Genomic DNA, 18371 nt, shown 5'->3' on the forward strand with positions numbered 1-18371 from the left:
TGAGAGAGAGAGAGAGAGAGAGCAAGAGAGCGGGAGGGACAGAGAGAGAGGGAGACACAGAATCTGAAGCAGGCTCCAGGCTCTGAGCTGTCAGCACAGAGCCCGATGTGGCGCTTGAACTCAGGAACCAAGAGATCATGAGCTGAGCCAACGTTGGACACTCTGAGCCACCCAGGTACCCCCAAAACTAAATATGTGTTTTAACAAACGACCTGTTGCCATTAGAAACGCCTGTCTCAGAATCAGCTACTTATGAAGAGCTTTTCATGACGTGTTTGATGCAGACAGATAAGCTCTGAGTTATAACGATGCTCCTTGCTTCCGTCATTTCTACAATACTGAATTAATAAGTATTGCCAAATGATGTCACAAAGTCCACTTTTCTGAACTATTTATGTGCTTGTATATTGCTGGTTGGAATGAAAAAATGGTACAATCATTTTGGAAAACAATTTGGTAGTTCCTTATAAGGTTAAACATATACTTACCATGTGATATAGCAATCCTGCTCCTAGATACTCACTCAAGAGAAATGAAAACATTTGTGTACACAAAAACCAGTATGTGAATTTCTTTAGTGACTCTGTTTATAATTGCTCCAAACTAGAAGCAGTCCAAATGTCCTTCAGTGGGTGAATGGATGTACAAACTATAGTACATATATACAATAGAGTATTACTCATCAATAAAAAGGAACAAACTTCTGGTACACTTGAGATTCATGGATGAACCTCAAACGTGTTATGCTAAGTGAAAGAAGCCATATACAAAAAAATCACAAAAGCTAAGCTATGATTCCATCCATATGATGTTCTGGACAAGGCAAATCTCTAAGGAGAAAAAACAAATCAGTGGTGTTAGAATTGTGTTGCCTCAAAATTCATACGTGGAAGTCCTAACTCCCAGCATCTCAGAATGTGGATAGTCTTTCTAGAAGTAATCAAGTTAAACTAAAGCCTTCAGGGTGGGCCCTAGCTCAATATGACCAGTGTCTTCTTTATAAAAAGGGAAAATCTAGGCACAAAGACATACACAGAGGGAAGAGGATATAAATGAGACACAGGGAGAAGACAGCCATCTATGAGCCAAGAAGAGAGACATGGAACGATCCTTCCCTCACAATCCTCTGGAGGAACCAATGCTGCCAACACCTTGATTGGGAACTCTAGCCTCCAGACAATGAGTTTCTGTCATTTAAGCCACCCAGTTTGAGGTACTTTGTTTGGCAGTCCCAAGGAACTAATACAAATGGTTCTAGGGAAGGAGTGAGGCAAGGGTTGACTGCAATGTGTCACAAATGAACCTTCTGAGGTGATGGAAATGCTCTATGTCTTGACTGTGGTGTTTACATGACTGACAGCATGTGTTTATCAGAAGTCACAGATTTCTATGCTAAAAAGGGAAAATATTACTCTTTGTGAAATTATACCTCCAGAAACCTGACTTGAAAATACTAACAGAAAAACTAGATTAAAATAATCACTTTTAGGGGTGCCTGGGTGGCTCAGTCAGTTAAGTGTCTGACTCTGGCTCAGGTCATGATCTCACAGTTTGTGGTTTCAAGCCCCACATCGGACTTTGTGCTGACAGGGCAGAGCCTGCTTTGGATCCACTATCTCCCTTTCTACAGAGAGGGACCGTACAGAGGACTCTACAGAGTCCCTCCCCTGCTCGTGTACTCTCTCTTTCTCTCTTTCTCAAAAAAAAAAAATAAATAAAATAAATCACTTTTTAAATTTTATTTATTTATCTATATTAAAAATTTTAAATGTTTTATTTATTTTAGAGAGAGTGTGCGAGTGGGGAGGGACAGAGAGAGAGGAGGACAGAAGAGCTGAAGCAGACTGTACCCTGAGAGCTGCAAGCTCAGTGCAGGGCTTGAACTCACACAACCTGTAAGATGACCTGAGCCGAAGTCAGACACTCAACCGACTGAGCTACCCAGGTGCCCCAAAATATCACTTTTAAAAATTAAAAATTAGAAAAGAGACCCAAGATGTATGTACATACAGAGATCTTTATACTAACACTGACCATAATAACAAAACAGAAGTAAATACAATGTCCAAAAATAGATTCTTTGAACCTAATAATTAAAAAAAACACTTCAGATGACAAAATTCTTTCCCTGATGGACTTCACATTTTAGCAGATGAGATAGCTATTACATAAATGAAGGGAGATATATATATACATATATATATATATATATATATATATATATATATATATATATATAATGTCAGGTAGTGATAAGTTCTGTGAAGAAAAGGTAGAGTTAAAAGGAACTCTAATTAATTAATTAATTTGAGGGGGGCACAAGTGAGTGAGGGGCAGAGAGAGAGAGAGAATCCCATGTGGGGCAAGGAGAGAGAGAGAGAAGCAGGGCTTTCCCAGGGCTCCTGTTTTGCCTGAAGCAAGGCTCGAGCTCACCCAATGTGGGACCTGGACTCATGAACTGTGAGATCATGACCTGAAGTCATATGCTTAATGACTGAGCCACTCAAGCACCTGAAAGCACTCTATTTTAGATATGGTAGTGTGATGGTCAGTTTTATGTATCAACTTTACTAAGTTGTAATCCCCAGGTATTCAACCAAATATTAGTCTAGGTGTTGCTGGGAAGATATTTTGTAGACATGATTCATGTCCATAATGAGTTGACTTTGAGCAAAGGAGGACATGCATGATTTAATCATCAGACAGACTTTAAAAGCAGAGGCTTCTTGAAGAATGGGAAATTCCAGCTGTGTTGGGAAATAGAAAACTTGAGATAAAATTTGTTGTCTTACAGTTAACTGTGTTATTTTAGAGTTTTACTAACCAAGGAAAGGGCCACATCTTGTATCAGATGTGCTTTTACTCTACTTTTAAAGGGTCTGTTTCAGGGGCATCTGGGTGGCTCAGTCAGTTAAGCACCTGACTTCGGCTCAGGTCATGATCTCACGATTTGTGGATTCGACCCGGGCATCAGGCTCTGTGTTGACAGCTCAGAGCCTGGAGCCTGCTTCAGATTCTATGTCTCTCTCTCCCTCTCTCTCTCTCTCTCTCTCTCTCTCTGCCCCTCCCCCACTCATGCTCTGTCTCAAAAATAAATTTAAAAAATAATTAAAAAAAATAAAGGGTCTGGTGCAGTGGTTCTCAAAGTATAGTTCATAGACCAACAATATCAGCAGTTTTCAGGCTTACCCCAGTCTTCCTGAATCAGAAACTCTGGAGGTGGAATTTAGTAATCTGTGTTTTAAGGAATTTGCCAGGTGATGGTGATGGACATTAAAATCTGAGAACCATTGGTCTTGAGCAAAGATGGGTATAATTCCACCAATAAAGACTCCAAGACAGCAACTCTTGGGTTCTTAGGAATCATCCTGGGCTTGTTTAAGAGCAGAATTCTGGGTTCCTGTCCATAGAATCTGATCTAGTAGGTCTGAGGTGGACCCAGGAATCCATTGTAATAAGTAATTCTGATGCAGGTGGTTCACAGATGATTCTGAAAAACAGTGCTCATTGGTCAATTCTTAGTTTCCAGTATATTCAAGCTCTCAGCAACATTCGTCATGATTGACCAAACCCACCTTCAGAACTGCTTTCTACACTTTGGGACTACACTTTCTACACTCTTGGTTTTCTTCCTACCTTACCATCCATTCAATCACAATTTCCTTTACTGAATTTGCCTGCTCTTCTCAATTTCTAAACATTAGTGTGCCCCAAGGCTCACTCTTCAGATCTCTTCTCTTTTTTAATCCTTGCTCATGCCCTAAGTGTTAATTTTGTATCTCCAGACACATCTGTCAAATAGATATTTCCACTTGGATATTTCAATGCCATCTAAAACTTAATATGTCCAACACTGAATTCTTGCTTTCCACCTTTCAGACTGGCTCCTTTCCTATATCTCACCCATTTTCCTGTCCAAGTAGACGCTACCACTTCTAATTTCTTTCTGTTTTTTGTCTCTGGATTCTGTCTCTGTCAGTTTCTTTGTCGATCAGGATTGAGTCAAGAGAAATGGTTCTGGTTGTTGCTCTCATTGTTCTTGAAGGGATGAAGTTATTAGTCATTGAGGTCAAGAATATATCCAGTGTTCTAAGAATCTTATTGCTAACTTCTTAAAAGAAAGTATCCCATTTTAGGCTTTTCGTAAAAGAAAGTATCCCATTTGGTCCACTGGGGGCAGCAGAGAGCAGTGTGTTAGATATTTAGATCCCGAGGTGGCCCCTGAGAGTGATTGGTTACTAGGCAACTCTCATAAGCACAACTCTCATAAGCATAACTGATATGATCAGGACTCAGTTCTGCTGTTTGGCTGATGGAAGGTTAGGGAGAGTATCGAATGAGTGCAGATGTGGCTTTCAGAGTTGGGGAGCTACTGGACAGACGTGGCAGCTATCACAGAGAGACAGTTGCTCCCCTATTCTCTGTAGGGATTAGTAAAGTTCTCTAGGGAATCTGTAAACCACTGAAAGTGTTATCTTTGTGAACTCCAGCCAGCTTGCTCAATGGGACACTTTCCAGACTGAAACCTTATCTAGCTGTCAGTGAATTAGCTCATGCTGGAAATGAACAGAAAGTTTCATTATTTCCAGACTACCCGCAGTTGTTTTTCTTCTCTTCTTTCTCTTACACATCGTATTTTTGCCTTTGTCCCTTGATACTCTGTCTCCCCCATGTAAAAAATAAACAGTGCACAAAATAAATATATAACGGTGTCTTAAATACCAGAGTTATTCTTTGACTATATGTTGTTAGGTGAAAAAATTTCAGAACAATATGAAGAGAATGATACTATTTCTATTACAAAACCAAAGCTATACATTTTTTGTTTTTTATTGTTTTTTTTGTTTTTAAAAATTTTTTAATGTTTATTTATTTTTGAGGCAGAGAGAGACAGAGTGTGAGTGGGGAGTGGGAGAGAGATGGAGACACAGAATCTGAAGCAGGCTCCAGGCTCTGAGCTGTCAGCATAGACCCCGATGTGGGGCTCAAACTCAGGAACTGAGAGATCATGACCTGAGCTGAAGTCGGATGCTTCACTGACTGAGCCACCCAGGTGCGCCTACCTACTTTTGTAAGTACAGAAAACTGCATGTAAAGTCTTAGATGGAAATATGCTGAACTGATAACAATGGTTGCTTTTGGGGAAAAAAATGGAATTGAATGGAATCTTTATTGTTTCAGTTTCAGCAATTAAAATCTGTAGAAATAGTATCTATGCAATTCATAGTAGTTTAAAAAGTCAGGATACAAGAAAAAATACACTAAATGTTTTGGGCCATTTTAGGGGGGATATCTGGAAAACTCTAGGGATTAGATGGTGTTCGTTCAATTTTATCCCTTTAAAAGGCCCTATTTGCCTAAGCTGGCCTACTCTTGCATAAAAAGTCACTGAAAGCTTCTGTGCTCCATTCCAGAATTAATCCGGATCAATACTTTTCACCATTCCATTACTCCCACCCCTGCTTTTCTTGGTTCTCTAGTTTCCTTATTTTGGCCACATATTTCAGCTTGTGTTTTCCTACTAGTTGCTTTGATTAATGACCAGGTTTGGATTTGCTCTCCTTATTTTGATATTGTTTCATTGGCAGGATCTTATGTTTGGTATTTGCCTTCAGGTTTTATGCAACCAGAAGCTTTTGAGTGAAGGCTTTTCCTTCTGCACTCACCTTTGGGGCACTCGAGGGTAGACAAGATCCTGCTTCCTCTGGTAGAATTGAGGGCGATGATCATATTCACCTCAGGTCACTCATGGTCTGGGATTATTTTTCATTTTCAGAGCACACGATGCTGTTTCACACATTTGTTTCGTGATTCCTGGTCCCTGAGTACTGCGACCTTATTTATTCTTACGCTTTATGTTTGTTGAATTTAAAATTCTACAATTTTGAAGGCTTACCTAATGGACAAAAAGTGTTCTTGCAACAATGGTTAGAGCTTCCAGCTTTCATTATAAATGTCATCCTGACTGTATAATGTTTTGTGTGTAAAAGAAACCAATGACTTTCTACGCATTCGATAACTCTATTACTTTTCATTCTGGCTGTGGAGAGCATAGTTTCTTTTCAATATTAAGACTATGTTACATTTGTATATATTAAAGGCATTCACTTAACACAATAGGACCCAAGCCATCTTGTAAACAAATGGCATTTTAAAAAGTCATGTAGCCCAAGAGCTGCTAAACAAAATTCTCCAGTAAATTATACTATTTCTTCCTTGTTAAAACTTGGGAAATTGGGGCGCCTGGGTGGCTCAGTCGGTTAAGCGTCGGACTCTGGCTCTGGTCATGATCTTGGGGTCCATGAGTTTGAGCCCCGTGTCAGGCTCTGTGTTGACAGCTCAGAGCCTGGAGCCTGTTTCAGATTCTGTATCTTCCTCTCTCTCTGACTCTCCCCTGTTTATGCTCTGTCTCTCTCTGTCTCAAAAATAAATAAACATTAAAAAAAAACAAAAAAAAAACCTTGGGAAATTTAAAAAAAAACCTAATTTATTACTGAATAGGACTAGGTTATTACTTAATAGATGCTATATTCTTCCTTTCCTTGGTTCCTTCTTAGTTTCTTTTCTTATTTGCTTTAATTGATTTAATAACAGGTATGGTAGAAACTTGAATATAGTATAACCCTAATTGATAGAAAATAGTAGAAGCCACTGATTGTAATTACCAAGACTTTTATCTTTATATTGTGTCTCTAGATGATTAACAGAGATTCTATTAATGATTTGATAAAGCTAAATCAAACTTTTAATATTTTACTTTGATCAGTGGTACCATCTCTGGCACATAATTACAGAGCATTAATATTGTCTTAGAGTAAATTAAAATGCTATAAAAGAAAATAATGTAATTAAAGAGAATAAAGAATGTCTTCCATGCTTTCATTATAATCAATACTCTGCCCTTAAAATGAACTGAAATTCAAATCAAGTTTGGAAAGGGATAAGCTTTCTAGTATCCATCTTTCTACCATTAAATTAAGGTGAGATATTTAACATAGATTTTTTTAGTTCCTAAAAAAAGGAATTGAAAGTAATGACATAGTCCCTATCTCAGTGACTGCTTATAGTTAGTGTGGATTTTCATCCATTGGTATTGACCACTTGGTGTAGTGTATTGGGAAGGATCTGAGGCCATGTCCAGTTTAGCAGTGAAGAGTATTATAAGCAATGGTGATGGCTGCTTGAGTGTGTCAATGGCATCTTAGGTAATGTGTATTTCTTCACTCTAACATAAGACAGTAAAAGTAATGTCATGAGCAGGTTTTCAAGATCATTCTGGTGTCAGTGTGATGAGATATTATTTCATGAAAACATCACAAAAACCCTACTTCTGTATCATTACCTTCTTTATGCAAATGAAGAAAGTGAGATTAGGGGGTTAAGTAACTTGCCTGAAGTTGAACAGCTATTAAAGAGCAGAGCTGGGATTTCAACCAAAGTGGGCCAGACTTCAGAGACTATGACAGTTTTGCTTGGCCATATAGCCATTTTATAATGGAGGAAATTATATTAGTTCTGATTATCAGAAAAGTTTCATGGATGAATTGGGACTTTTTCTAAACCTTGAAGAATGTGTGGTGTTTAATATTTGGAAAGAAATGAGATAAGGGAACAGCATTAGCAAATGTGGAAACATAAGAATGAGTCTTTGCATTTAATGGGGTGATTTAATCAGCAGTACCTGGTGGGAAAGCAATGAAGGTGTGGCCTGGTGACAGAGTGCTTTATTTTTATTATTTTTGTTTTTTTATTTATTAAAAAACATTTTTTTTTTTAAAGACAGAGACAGAGTATGAGTAGGGGAGGGGCAGAGAGAGAGGGAGACACAGAATCTGAAGCAGGCTCCAGTGTCCAAGCTCCGAGGTGTCAGCACAGAGCCTGATGAGGGGCTCGAACTCACGGACCGGACCGTGAGATCACGACCTGAGCTGAAGTCAGAGGCCTAGCCAGTTGAGCCACCCTGGTGCCCCCCCACTCGTTTTATTTTTTCAGAGTGCTTTGAATGTCTGAAAAAGTATGGATTTAACTCTATAAGCAATGGTACGTCACAGAACATTATTGATAAAAGCGATGCGTTAGGAAGATTAATCTAATGTTGGACTATTGTCAGCAGGATTCATGAAGGTCATGAGAGAGGAAGCAGGATAGATTAGTTAGAAGGTTACTACTACAGTCCAGAGAATTTGAGCGTAGATCATTATAGTGCACATATTTTATTGAACTATTAACAATTTTTTTTAATGTTTATTTTTGAGAGAGAGAGCAGAGTGTGAGTGGGGGAGGGGCAGAGAGAGAGAGGGAGACACAGAATCTGAAGCAGGCCCCGGGTTCTGAGCTGTGAGCACAGGGCCTGATGGGGGGGCTCAACCCACAAACTGTGAGATCATGACCCCAGCTGAAGTCAGATGCTTAACTGACTGAGCCACCCAGTGCCCTGAACAATTTTTATGTTTAGACATTGAACTAAGCAATTTTATCTCAGCTAATTCTCACACTATTATGAGGAAAGTATTATGATCTTCATTTATGATAGAGGTCTAGATCACAAAGTTTAGTGGTGGAGCTGATCTTCAAATCCTGGGTGGTCTGATTCGAGACCACCATGTTCCTCTGCTTAGAATAAATAAGTACGAAGGCCTACATGTGAGTGTTCAGAAAGGAGGAGATGATAATTGACTTGGGGAGATATTAAAAGCAATTGGTTTCAACATTTTGGGCTACTGCCCACAGTAAGAAATAAGAAACTCAGGACATTTCTACTCACAGATGTAATCCGAATAGCCTCATGAAACAGCATTTATTTACCCTTATCATATGTAATGCACTCTGTTTTTTTCTATGCTATTTTATTAACATTTTTCTGATTGTTACCCACTAAAGATTTTATAATCCATTAATAAATGGATTGTGGCTCCAAACTGAAAAACTCTGAGCTATAAAATATGAAAGAGACAAAAGTTGAAAGTCATCTCTAGGTTTTGCTTGAGTGTTGAAGAGAATGGGTACCACTGATTGATAAAAATACAGGAGAAACTGGAAAGAGGAGTTGATTGTTTCCTGCAGCTGCTATAACAAATGACCACAACAAATTTATTCTCTTACAGTTCCGGAAGCCAGAAGTCCAAAATCAGTAGCACTGGGCCAAAGTCAAGGTATTGGCAAAAACACTTCCTCCAGAAGCTCTAGTTGATAATCTTTTCCTGCTGTCTTCCTGCTTCTGGTGGCTACAGACATTCTTTGGCCTGTGGCTGCATTACCCCAATGTTTACCTCCATGGTCACATTGTCTTCCTTTGTGTGTAATCTCCTCTGCTTCTTCTTTTAAGGATACTTATGATTGCAGTTAGGGCACACCTGGATAATCCAGGATAATCTTTTTTCCTCAAGATTCTTAATCCAATGACATCCGGAAAGCAATGAGAACTGCATGTCTACAGAAATGTGGGTTTATCAAGTAATTATGCCCCTTCCTTTTTTTCTTCCTCCCTCCCTCCCTCCCTCCCTCCCTCCCTCCCTCCCTCCCTTCCTTCCTTCCTTCTCTCCCCCACCCCTCTTTCTTTCTTTTGTTCTTTCTTTATTACCCACCTAAGAAATCACAATATATTAGACATAGAGCCACTTTGTACAAACATAGGGTAGTGCCCAGCACAGTATTTGCCATATATTAAGTGTTTGATAAATACTTGTTGAATAATTGTGATAATTTCGTTAATTCTCATTCTGAAAAATTAGTCTTTTTCTGGACCATTATGTGTTTCTTTCTAGTCATCAGAAACCTGCTTTCACAATTTGGCAGGAGACCTTAGAGAATATATGGTTTTGGTTGTAACCCCTCATTTTTACTTTTGAGGTAACAAAAACAGAGGAAAAGTGATGGCAGTGGAGATAAAGAGAGGATGAATTTGGATAAGATTGACAAAATTAAAGGCCACGTGATAATGGGTCCATTTTAGATGGTGGGTTTTGGATTTATTGATTTGAAGCAGGGTCTAATCAATTGCGGATGTTCTGCGTGAATCCTGTGTTTTATGAAATGCTGAGTATAATAGGAAAGGCAAGTTTATGTTTGGTCCATCAGACATCATTCAGATTTGGCAGTGAGGCTCAGGGCAGAGAGCTAGTAGCTGTGGCTTAGAACGCTGCCTTGCCACTTTTCTCTGCCTGGTTTTGGGCAATTTACTTAACCAAGCATGTCCTTAACATTCTCAGCAGTAGAATGTCTGTAATACTGTAATACCTTTCACCTACAGTTCTTGTGAGACTTAGGATAATACATGTGCTTTGGTCAAAATGAGTGCTCAGTAAATGCTAATTCTCATTCTTGCTGTACTTTATTTGCCTTATTCATTCTCATTCTTTCATGAGTATACCCTGGAGTTTTCCAGTGGCTACATGATGTGTTGTAAGATACTGCAACAGACTGAATACAGAAGAAGATATGAGACTCCAGCAGTCTTCTGTTAAGCCAGGCACTAAAGAGATTTGCAAAAATTAAACAATACGACTCCACTCACTAAACTCTTCTTTTTGGAAAACAGTCAGAAAGGCACTGCTAAAAAAAAAAATACTATATTAATATTTAATGAGTTTGTTTTGTTCTTTAAAAATGAATTTGTGGGTATTTAAATATTTCTCGCTTAAAATTTTTAATACATATAGATACTGATAGATATCACCTATATAAACAAATATCTCTTTGGGGTCCACAATGATTTTTAAAAAGTTGTAAAGGAGTCTGGACTGAAAATTTGAGAACCACCAATTTAGAGGCATGAGAATGGGATCCAATAGGATAGTGTCAACTCAGAGTCGAAGCTCCATTGAACATCTTACTAAATTTGGTTCCTTTTGTGACAGCTAACAAGTAGCTAATGAAGAAAAAGCTGGCTAGAGGTGAACTGCTGGCAGGGAGTGATAAGGGGAATTATAGCTCGGGACTTTGGGGGCAATGATAGCCTGGAAAAGGGTGCTTTTAGATAGAGCCAAGCCTCTCTATTCAGTTCCTCCCACTACTGTTTATTTTTCTTCTTCATGTTTTTATTTAAGTTCCAGTTAGTTAACATACGATGTAGTATTAGTTTCAGGTGTAGAATTTAGTGATTCAACACTTCCATACAACACCCTGTGCTCATCACAAGTGCCCGCCTTAATCCCCATTACCTATTTCACCCATCCCCCTGCCCACCTTCCCTCTGGTAACCCTCAGTCTGGTTCCTGGTTTGCCCCTTTTTCTCCCCCCCCCACCCCGGCCCCCCCAGGTTCATCTATTTAAGAGTGCTTTAGGATAAAAGATTATAACATATTCTAAGAATTACTTGTTTTATAAATCTTTTAAATCATGCTTTTGGCATGCAGAGTGTCACCCAGGGACTATTTCTGGAAAAGGTTTAAGTATAACTGCAGAAAGCTATGCCATCGCCTGAAGCTTTATACGGAAGGACTGAAACTTGACTGAGTGTGCTTCTGTTCATATTCCATGCAGCTTTAGGATAGAAAACCAGCTCTGTAGCTTATTTATTTATTTATTTATTTATTTATTTATTTATTTATTTTCTGTAGCATCTTTATTTAAAGTGTCTATCTAAAATCCTGTAAAGAGGGTTTTTGGTAATTGCGAGTAGTTCTTAAGGAGAAAGATTAAAGTGATTGTGTTCTTTCCCCTCTCTCCACTTAAAATGGTTTTAGAGATTTTAGTCGTGTTGATTGCCAACCAGTGATCACAGGTTAAGGTGTATATGACACCATTTATTTTCCAGTCTGCACTTGTGAGTCATAGTCTGTGCTGGAATGTTTAATATTTTCAGATTCATTGTTTTTTCCTAGCCCTAAAAATTTTCTTTTTCAAAAAAAAAAATCTTACGCAAAACAAAGATTAAATGCTTAAAAAGAAATGAAAATGGAACCCCTAAGTTTCAGAGTGAATTTTGCAAAATAAAATAATTCTTTTTTGTCATTTACATTTTCCAAGGTTTCAGTTCTATGCAGTCTGATTCTTTGCACCTTTTGTAGTTAGTTGAAATAGTTTGCTAATTACTGTTATGCCTTAGATAGGGTTGCCAGAAAAAATAGAGTAAATTTGTATTTCAGAAAAACAATGAATCATTTATTAGTATAATTACTTTCCCCAAACTGCATAGAACAATATTTATATTGGTTGTTTATCTGAAATTGAGTTTAAGCAGGCATCCTATATTTTAATTTGCTAAACTTGGCAACCCTACCTAGGCATAACTACGTTCTTTTGTTTGTCTTAGAGTATATGGAACAGGTATTTTCAAATGGTTTTGTAGTTAAAGACAAATACATAATTTTCTCAATGAAATAACTATTAATTGGCCAAAAGTGTTCTTATATGTAAAACAGAACGCTTAATTCTCAGAAATGGAGTCCAAAAATTAGTTCTCGTCTTGCAAATCAAGTTTTACAGCTTAGTTTAGCTTGGGAAACTTTCTGGTTACTGGGTGAGCTAGCTCCACCCAGCTGCTGAAGTGAGATACAAATTGTAACAAAACCGGAAGTTGGCTAGGCTGCCTTCGCTTCTCAAGGTAAGTGTCGCCTTCTGTTTTCTCTAAGTCAGAGCTCTCCGCAAAGCGTTTAAAAATTGAAGCCAGCTAAGGCAACAGTACTGGAGAGCAGGCGCCATGGATCATGGGGGCAGTCGGCGACGCAGAATGAACGCTTTAACAAATTATGTTCTGGACTTGTATTGAGTTAATGAGGGTGCACAAACGAGTTAGGTTAGTAATATGTCCCGTGACTTTGACTAATGAGCTTTAATCCCAGAAAAGGGAGATTGTAAGTAGAGTCGTGCTTGGGATCCTGAAAAGCTTGGAGTGTATTCATGCACACGTGTTTTCTTTCTTTCTTCTTTTTTGAAAAGTTGAAACTGTCGGAACTCCCTTTTATATTTAAACCTAATGGGATAATTACCTGTATGCAGATTATTCAGAGCCTTACTTCGTTTTTAAAGTGTGTTTTAAACTAGAAATTTTAGCTCCCCCGACCCCTGGTGTGCCTTTAGAATTTAAGAAAGGCTCTAAGGGTGGCAAGGTGTTACCTCTGCCCCGCCCCGACTCCTCCCCCGTTTTTGTATCTTGTCAGTGCTTGCCTAGGGGCAAAGGAGATTTTTCAATTTGTAAATACATTATCCAGGGATATTTCTTTACAGAGCTGAACTTTTGAGCTTCAGGTAATTTCTTTTAATTCCGAATTAAGAGAAAAAGTGTAAAGATTTGAGTACTGTACAGAGATGGAGGCTAAATTTTGGTTTATTGATTTATTGAAAACAATGAACTAGACTTTTTAGAGGATGGTTTTGTTTGAAGGGATGAGTTCTAGTAAGTTGTTTAATAACCCAACATGTTGATTCTTTTGGCCAACTGTAGCTTCTGTTTCACACGTGTCCATTTAGGTAATGTCTGAGTCTCTGGAAATCACACTGTACAAGTGCTGTTTTCAAGGTACACTGTTAGTGTGACAGGAGATCAACACGCGGGACACCTCTGGCCATAGGACAAGTCACCAGTTGGGGCAGGGGTGATAAATTTTTTTATCAGCAAAATCAAAGCTTCTGGAGGTTCCGAAAAGAGAACAGTTACTTGAGGTTGGCAGAAATAGGCAAGACCCCATGGAAAGAAGGAGGTTTTAATGGAAGACCTAGTTTATGGTGGCCACTGTGCGAGATGTTTCATACGTATTACTTTATTTAATCTTCACAAAGCACCTTGATGTTGGTTGCATTTTTTCTAGCAAAATGAGAAAACTAAAGCCTGGTAAAGTTAAAATAATTCGCTCACGGTCACTAAGGTGGTGCCTGCTGGGTTAAAACCGGCAGCTGAATTCTTCAAACGATGGTGATTTCAATGTCCGTAGTGTTCACTGGATCATAGGAGACAGTAGTTGATGGCTTTGCAAATGGACCTTGAAAGAGGGGAGGAGGTTTTATTTACCAAAACAAAACCAAGCAAAAACTGTAAAAGTAACATAGAATGTTTGAAAATAGATAAAAGAAAACAATTTTCTGGTATTTCTTTACAGTCTTTATATATCCCATGTTTTATAGTTACAAATTATAATTTTTTATTATATTTAAAGCACTACATGCTTTAAAAATTTTAAATTATTTTATATTATATATTATATTTTCATATTATATATTTTTGTGATTTTTATGTTATAAACACCCTTTTCAAAAAAATATGCACAATACAAAGAGGATTAAAAAAGAGGAAGTCCACTCCTCTTCCCCTATTGAAAACACCCTCCTGGTGATAACCACTATTGAGAAAGGTTAAAGTGTGGAATAGAAGTTTTTTTTTTTTCCTTTTCCCTTTAACTTTTAAGTGATATATCTTTCAATATACTAAATACCATTTTGCAATTTGCTTGTTTTCATTCCTCGGTGTGGCATGAGCATGTTTCCACTTAAGTACATGCGGATTCATGTCTTAGGGTTTTTGTGAAAGGAGTTGATACTTGCAAGCACTTAAAGGAATGCCTAGCTCCCATAAAGCACACAGTAATTATTGGCTGTTATATTTATCATTGACTATTCTATTTCATTCTTTTAAGTGAGTATGAAGTATTCTATAGTTTGGATGTAGCATAGTTCATTTTTGTAACCACCTAGGTTTTTGCCATTTTCCAAATAATTTTAGCATAACTGTGTGAGTTTTTCTGTAGGATAATTCCTGGAATTGAAATGCCTAGAGCAGAGGTTAAACATAGCTTAGTAGGATACTGTCAAATTTCCTCCAAAAATATTGTGACAGTTTACACTCTTCATTGTGTATGAGTGTGCTCATTTTTCTATATCCGTGTTGATACTGGAAATTATCAGTCTTTTGGATTTTCCATGAAATGATAGGCAATGAATTTTTTTTTTTTTACATAAAAGGTATAGTGTACAGAGATTTTTGTATCTTATTCTTTCCCATGTAACATATATGTAACTTTCACATGAGGAGGAATTTGGCAGATGAAATAGGTCCCAGTTAGAAGGCAGGACATGGGGAGAAAGAAAGAGTGTTGCTTCTTCCTGGAATAAGTATACGTGGTACCTTGTCACTAGAACATGGGAGAATAAAATCCTTGAAAGTGGGTTGTGCTTTGGGAAAATGATCTTGTGGTGTTGTTTAGGACAATCACAATGGCGATACAGAAACAAGGAGGGCAATTGAGAGTGTTTCATTAATTTGGTGACAGGTGATGAAGGCTTTGTGCTTTGGTGATGGCGGAATGGAAAGTAGCAGACAGATATAATAGAGAGAAAGTCAAAGAGAGATGCAGAAGGGGTAGGTAGGAGAGTGGAAGGGTGGAGGAAGAATCTGCAGAGCTTGCTTGGAAATTGGGGTCCAAAAGAGTGTTTGGTGTCAAATCTTGAGAATATGGGGTGTGAAGTCTTAGTGACTAGAAATGTGTTGCCAGGCCTCCATCAGAATAGGGAAGTCAGATGCAAAAACTAGTCTGGAGGAAAAAATGATGAATTTCATTGCAGACCAGTTGAGCTTATTGTCGTCCAAACAGAAATCTATATACAGTTGTAAGTATGAGTCAAAGCATTGAGGAGATGTAGAGTGGGAGTAATTGGAAGATTTGAGAAACATCCTAGTGATAAAAATTGAGGCCATGGAAGTGATGAGCTTGCAGAGAAATGTGGGGGGCCAAGGTAAAAAGTCTTGGGAATGGATATATTCATGTATGAGGCATGGAGAGGAACCAGACTTAACAATATTTTTTACAATGACTATTTCTAACATTTGACCTTGGATCTAAATAGGTCTAATGTCCCTCAAAAGTCCATGATCACTTTTTTCTTTCTACCTTTGGTTCTTTTATTGCTCCCATTCAAATTGTGCTCATTTTGAACTCCTTTTCCTCCATTGTTTACCTACCATGTCAGCCTTAAAGGTCTGATCTGAATCTATGGATGGCTTATTGGTTAAAACCTCAGAAACCAGATCAGAGACCATACTTTTCATCACTCATTTGCTGCAACTCTGACAAATGTCTTAATCAGTGCCCTATTTTACAATGTGGGGACAATTATACCCCTCATACCTTCCTGTGTTGCTTTGAGGAAGGCATGCTAAGTACCTGACATGATGCCTGACATGTTGTAAGCCCCTGGCAATTGTTAGCTCTTCTATTCTTATTTTCTCCCATACCTCTAAATTTCTATAATGAAATGCATTTTTTTTTCCTGTTCTACCTTGTGTGATCTGAGATGGTAGTTTTTTATAACCTCCGTGAGTTTCAGTTTCCATACAACAAAAAGTTCTTGATATGTTTCTTCCAAGGATTAGAGTTCATTTATGTGACACACCTACTGTGATAACAGGAATGGAATTGGCATTCAATAAATTACATCATTTAAATACTAGATTAGTGGCATTTACTTTTGTTTCATCTATTAGTTTTACATCTTTAGAGAAGGAACCGTTCCATGTTGTACCTAATTTTGTGTTGAGGACAGGGTTATTGCGAATGCCATGTGGAATGATCCAGATGAAAACTCTATATATCATGTAGTAAGGTATTTGCTTCCAACCTTTTTTTTCCAGAGATGAATAAAGATGATGGAAAAATTCCTTGTTGATGATGTTGTGATTAGGGGAATCAGGATTAAACTGTAGAGTTCCCTATTACTTTTTCTTCTGTGGTTTCTTTCCTACCTTTCCCTTTACTTTTTCTTGCTTTTACTTAAACTCTAAATTCTTTGTCAGAATTCTTTTCAACCATCTTAAGTTGTTAGACCTGACAGATCTCAAATTGGCGTTCAGTGTGCCATTTTTAATGCCTCTTTGTTTTTTAGAACCATCTCTGAAAATGTCATAACTCCAATTGTTAATTAAAAAAATCTGTTTTTCTCTTTGCTTCCTGCTGTGCAAATGGAGTCTGAAACATTTTTATCTGAGGAAGTGGAAATACTTGACCTATTTTTCAATTTCTCTATAATTTGAGATTCTGCTATCAAAGTCAATTTAATTTTTGGTGTGGAAGTTTTCTATGAAGGTAAAGTTAAATTGCTGGAAAGAAGGAGAGAACATTTTCTGAAACATTTCAGAAGGCTTGAACAAATTAAATGCAGTTGAAAGAAATATATGAAAATTTCACTTGTCTAGTCACAGCAGTGTTTGGAAGAAATTAGCACATACTAGTGATAAGGAAATTGAATGGTGCTAATAAATAGTGGCAGTTACCATTTATTGACAACTTAGTGTTTTTAGGCATTGAACTGGTGGTTTTACCATCCATTCTTTCAGGAGCTTTAGTTCTATGAAAGAGACTTCTACATTGCTTCTTTGGCTCATAGAGTAGACTCGACATTCTGTTTCTTAATTTTTTTTATTTTTTAACTTTTTTATTTTTAAGTAAACTCTGTATCCAATGTGGAGCTTGAATTTAGGACTGCAAGATCAAGAGTTACATGCTCCACTGGCTGAGCCAGCCAGGCACCACTCAACATTCTGAATTAGGCTAATTTAGATTTCACCTTTGTCACAGTATGCCCCCACTCTCACCTTGTTCATTGTGAAATTTGCATCCTTGCTGGATTTGTTTCCTTCCTACATGCTTGTTTCTCCAAGGAGGGAGCAGCCATGCAGAGTGAAGAGAGAATATGGATGTTGCCCCTAGATTTAGGTTCTAATCCTCAAAGTGTATATGATTTAGGGTACATTCTCTGGCCTCAAGTTTTTTTGTCTCTAAAGTGAAGATACTATCTGCTGATTGTAAGGATTGCATTAGGTGTAGTATCTTCCAGGTTCTCACTAAACATTTGTTTCTTTTTCTTTTCTCCTTCTCTGTGCTCTGTCCCCTTTCCTCCCTCCTGTGTAGTAGAAATGTAATCCTTTTCTTTATGTCATAGAAATTTCATTGTTTTCTGTGTATCTCTTGTGCTTAGTCTTAAGTTACTTGACTGAATCAATCTCCTTATCCTTCTTATGGTTCTACCTATTTTTCTAAAAGTCTTTCTACCTAACTCTGACACTCTGTTTCCACCTCTCTCTACCTCTAACCCTAGTCTAAGAACCTATCAGGTTTCCCCTTGATCCTACCTGAAATGCTGATGTTACAAATGTGCTGTATCCTAAAATTAATTTCCAATTTGGCTTGGAATTTCAATTCCATTTTCTAAGAGAAGCAATATTATAATTGCTGGTTCTGTTTCAAGGCCAAAAGCCTAGAAGCAAAAGCATGCTTAACTTATAAATTAATTGAAATATTTTACACTTGTAACAAAGTAAAAGAAAATAGTGTCATTGGAATTCTAGTAATGAAATAAAATGAAAACTGTGTTGGGTATGAAATAATGATATACTTGGCACATTGTATAATGTGGTTGATGGAAATTCTGAAAGTGGTGTGTAA

The 18371-nt window shown here is 37.7% G+C and overlaps 1 protein-coding gene across 4 annotated transcripts in view; it reads left to right on the top strand.

The window, feature by feature from the left end:
* FRRS1 (ferric chelate reductase 1) overlaps window positions 1–18371 on the top strand; it is a 104030-nt gene that overhangs the window by 45698 nt on the left and 39961 nt on the right. The window contains exon 1 of one of the 4 annotated variants that reach the window (XM_058716450.1): window positions 9131–9152. The exons of 2 other annotated variants lie outside the window; for them this stretch is intronic. The gene's annotated coding sequence lies outside the window, so the exon portion shown is untranslated. Of the gene's footprint in view, window positions 1–9130; window positions 9153–12511; window positions 12545–18371 lie in introns of those variants that run through there. One more of the 4 variants, XM_058716448.1, reaches the window with a different exon arrangement.

The sequence above is a fragment of the Neofelis nebulosa genome, chromosome 2 (genome assembly GCF_028018385.1).
Source record: "Neofelis nebulosa isolate mNeoNeb1 chromosome 2, mNeoNeb1.pri, whole genome shotgun sequence".
Lineage (NCBI taxonomy): Eukaryota > Metazoa > Chordata > Mammalia > Carnivora > Felidae > Neofelis > Neofelis nebulosa.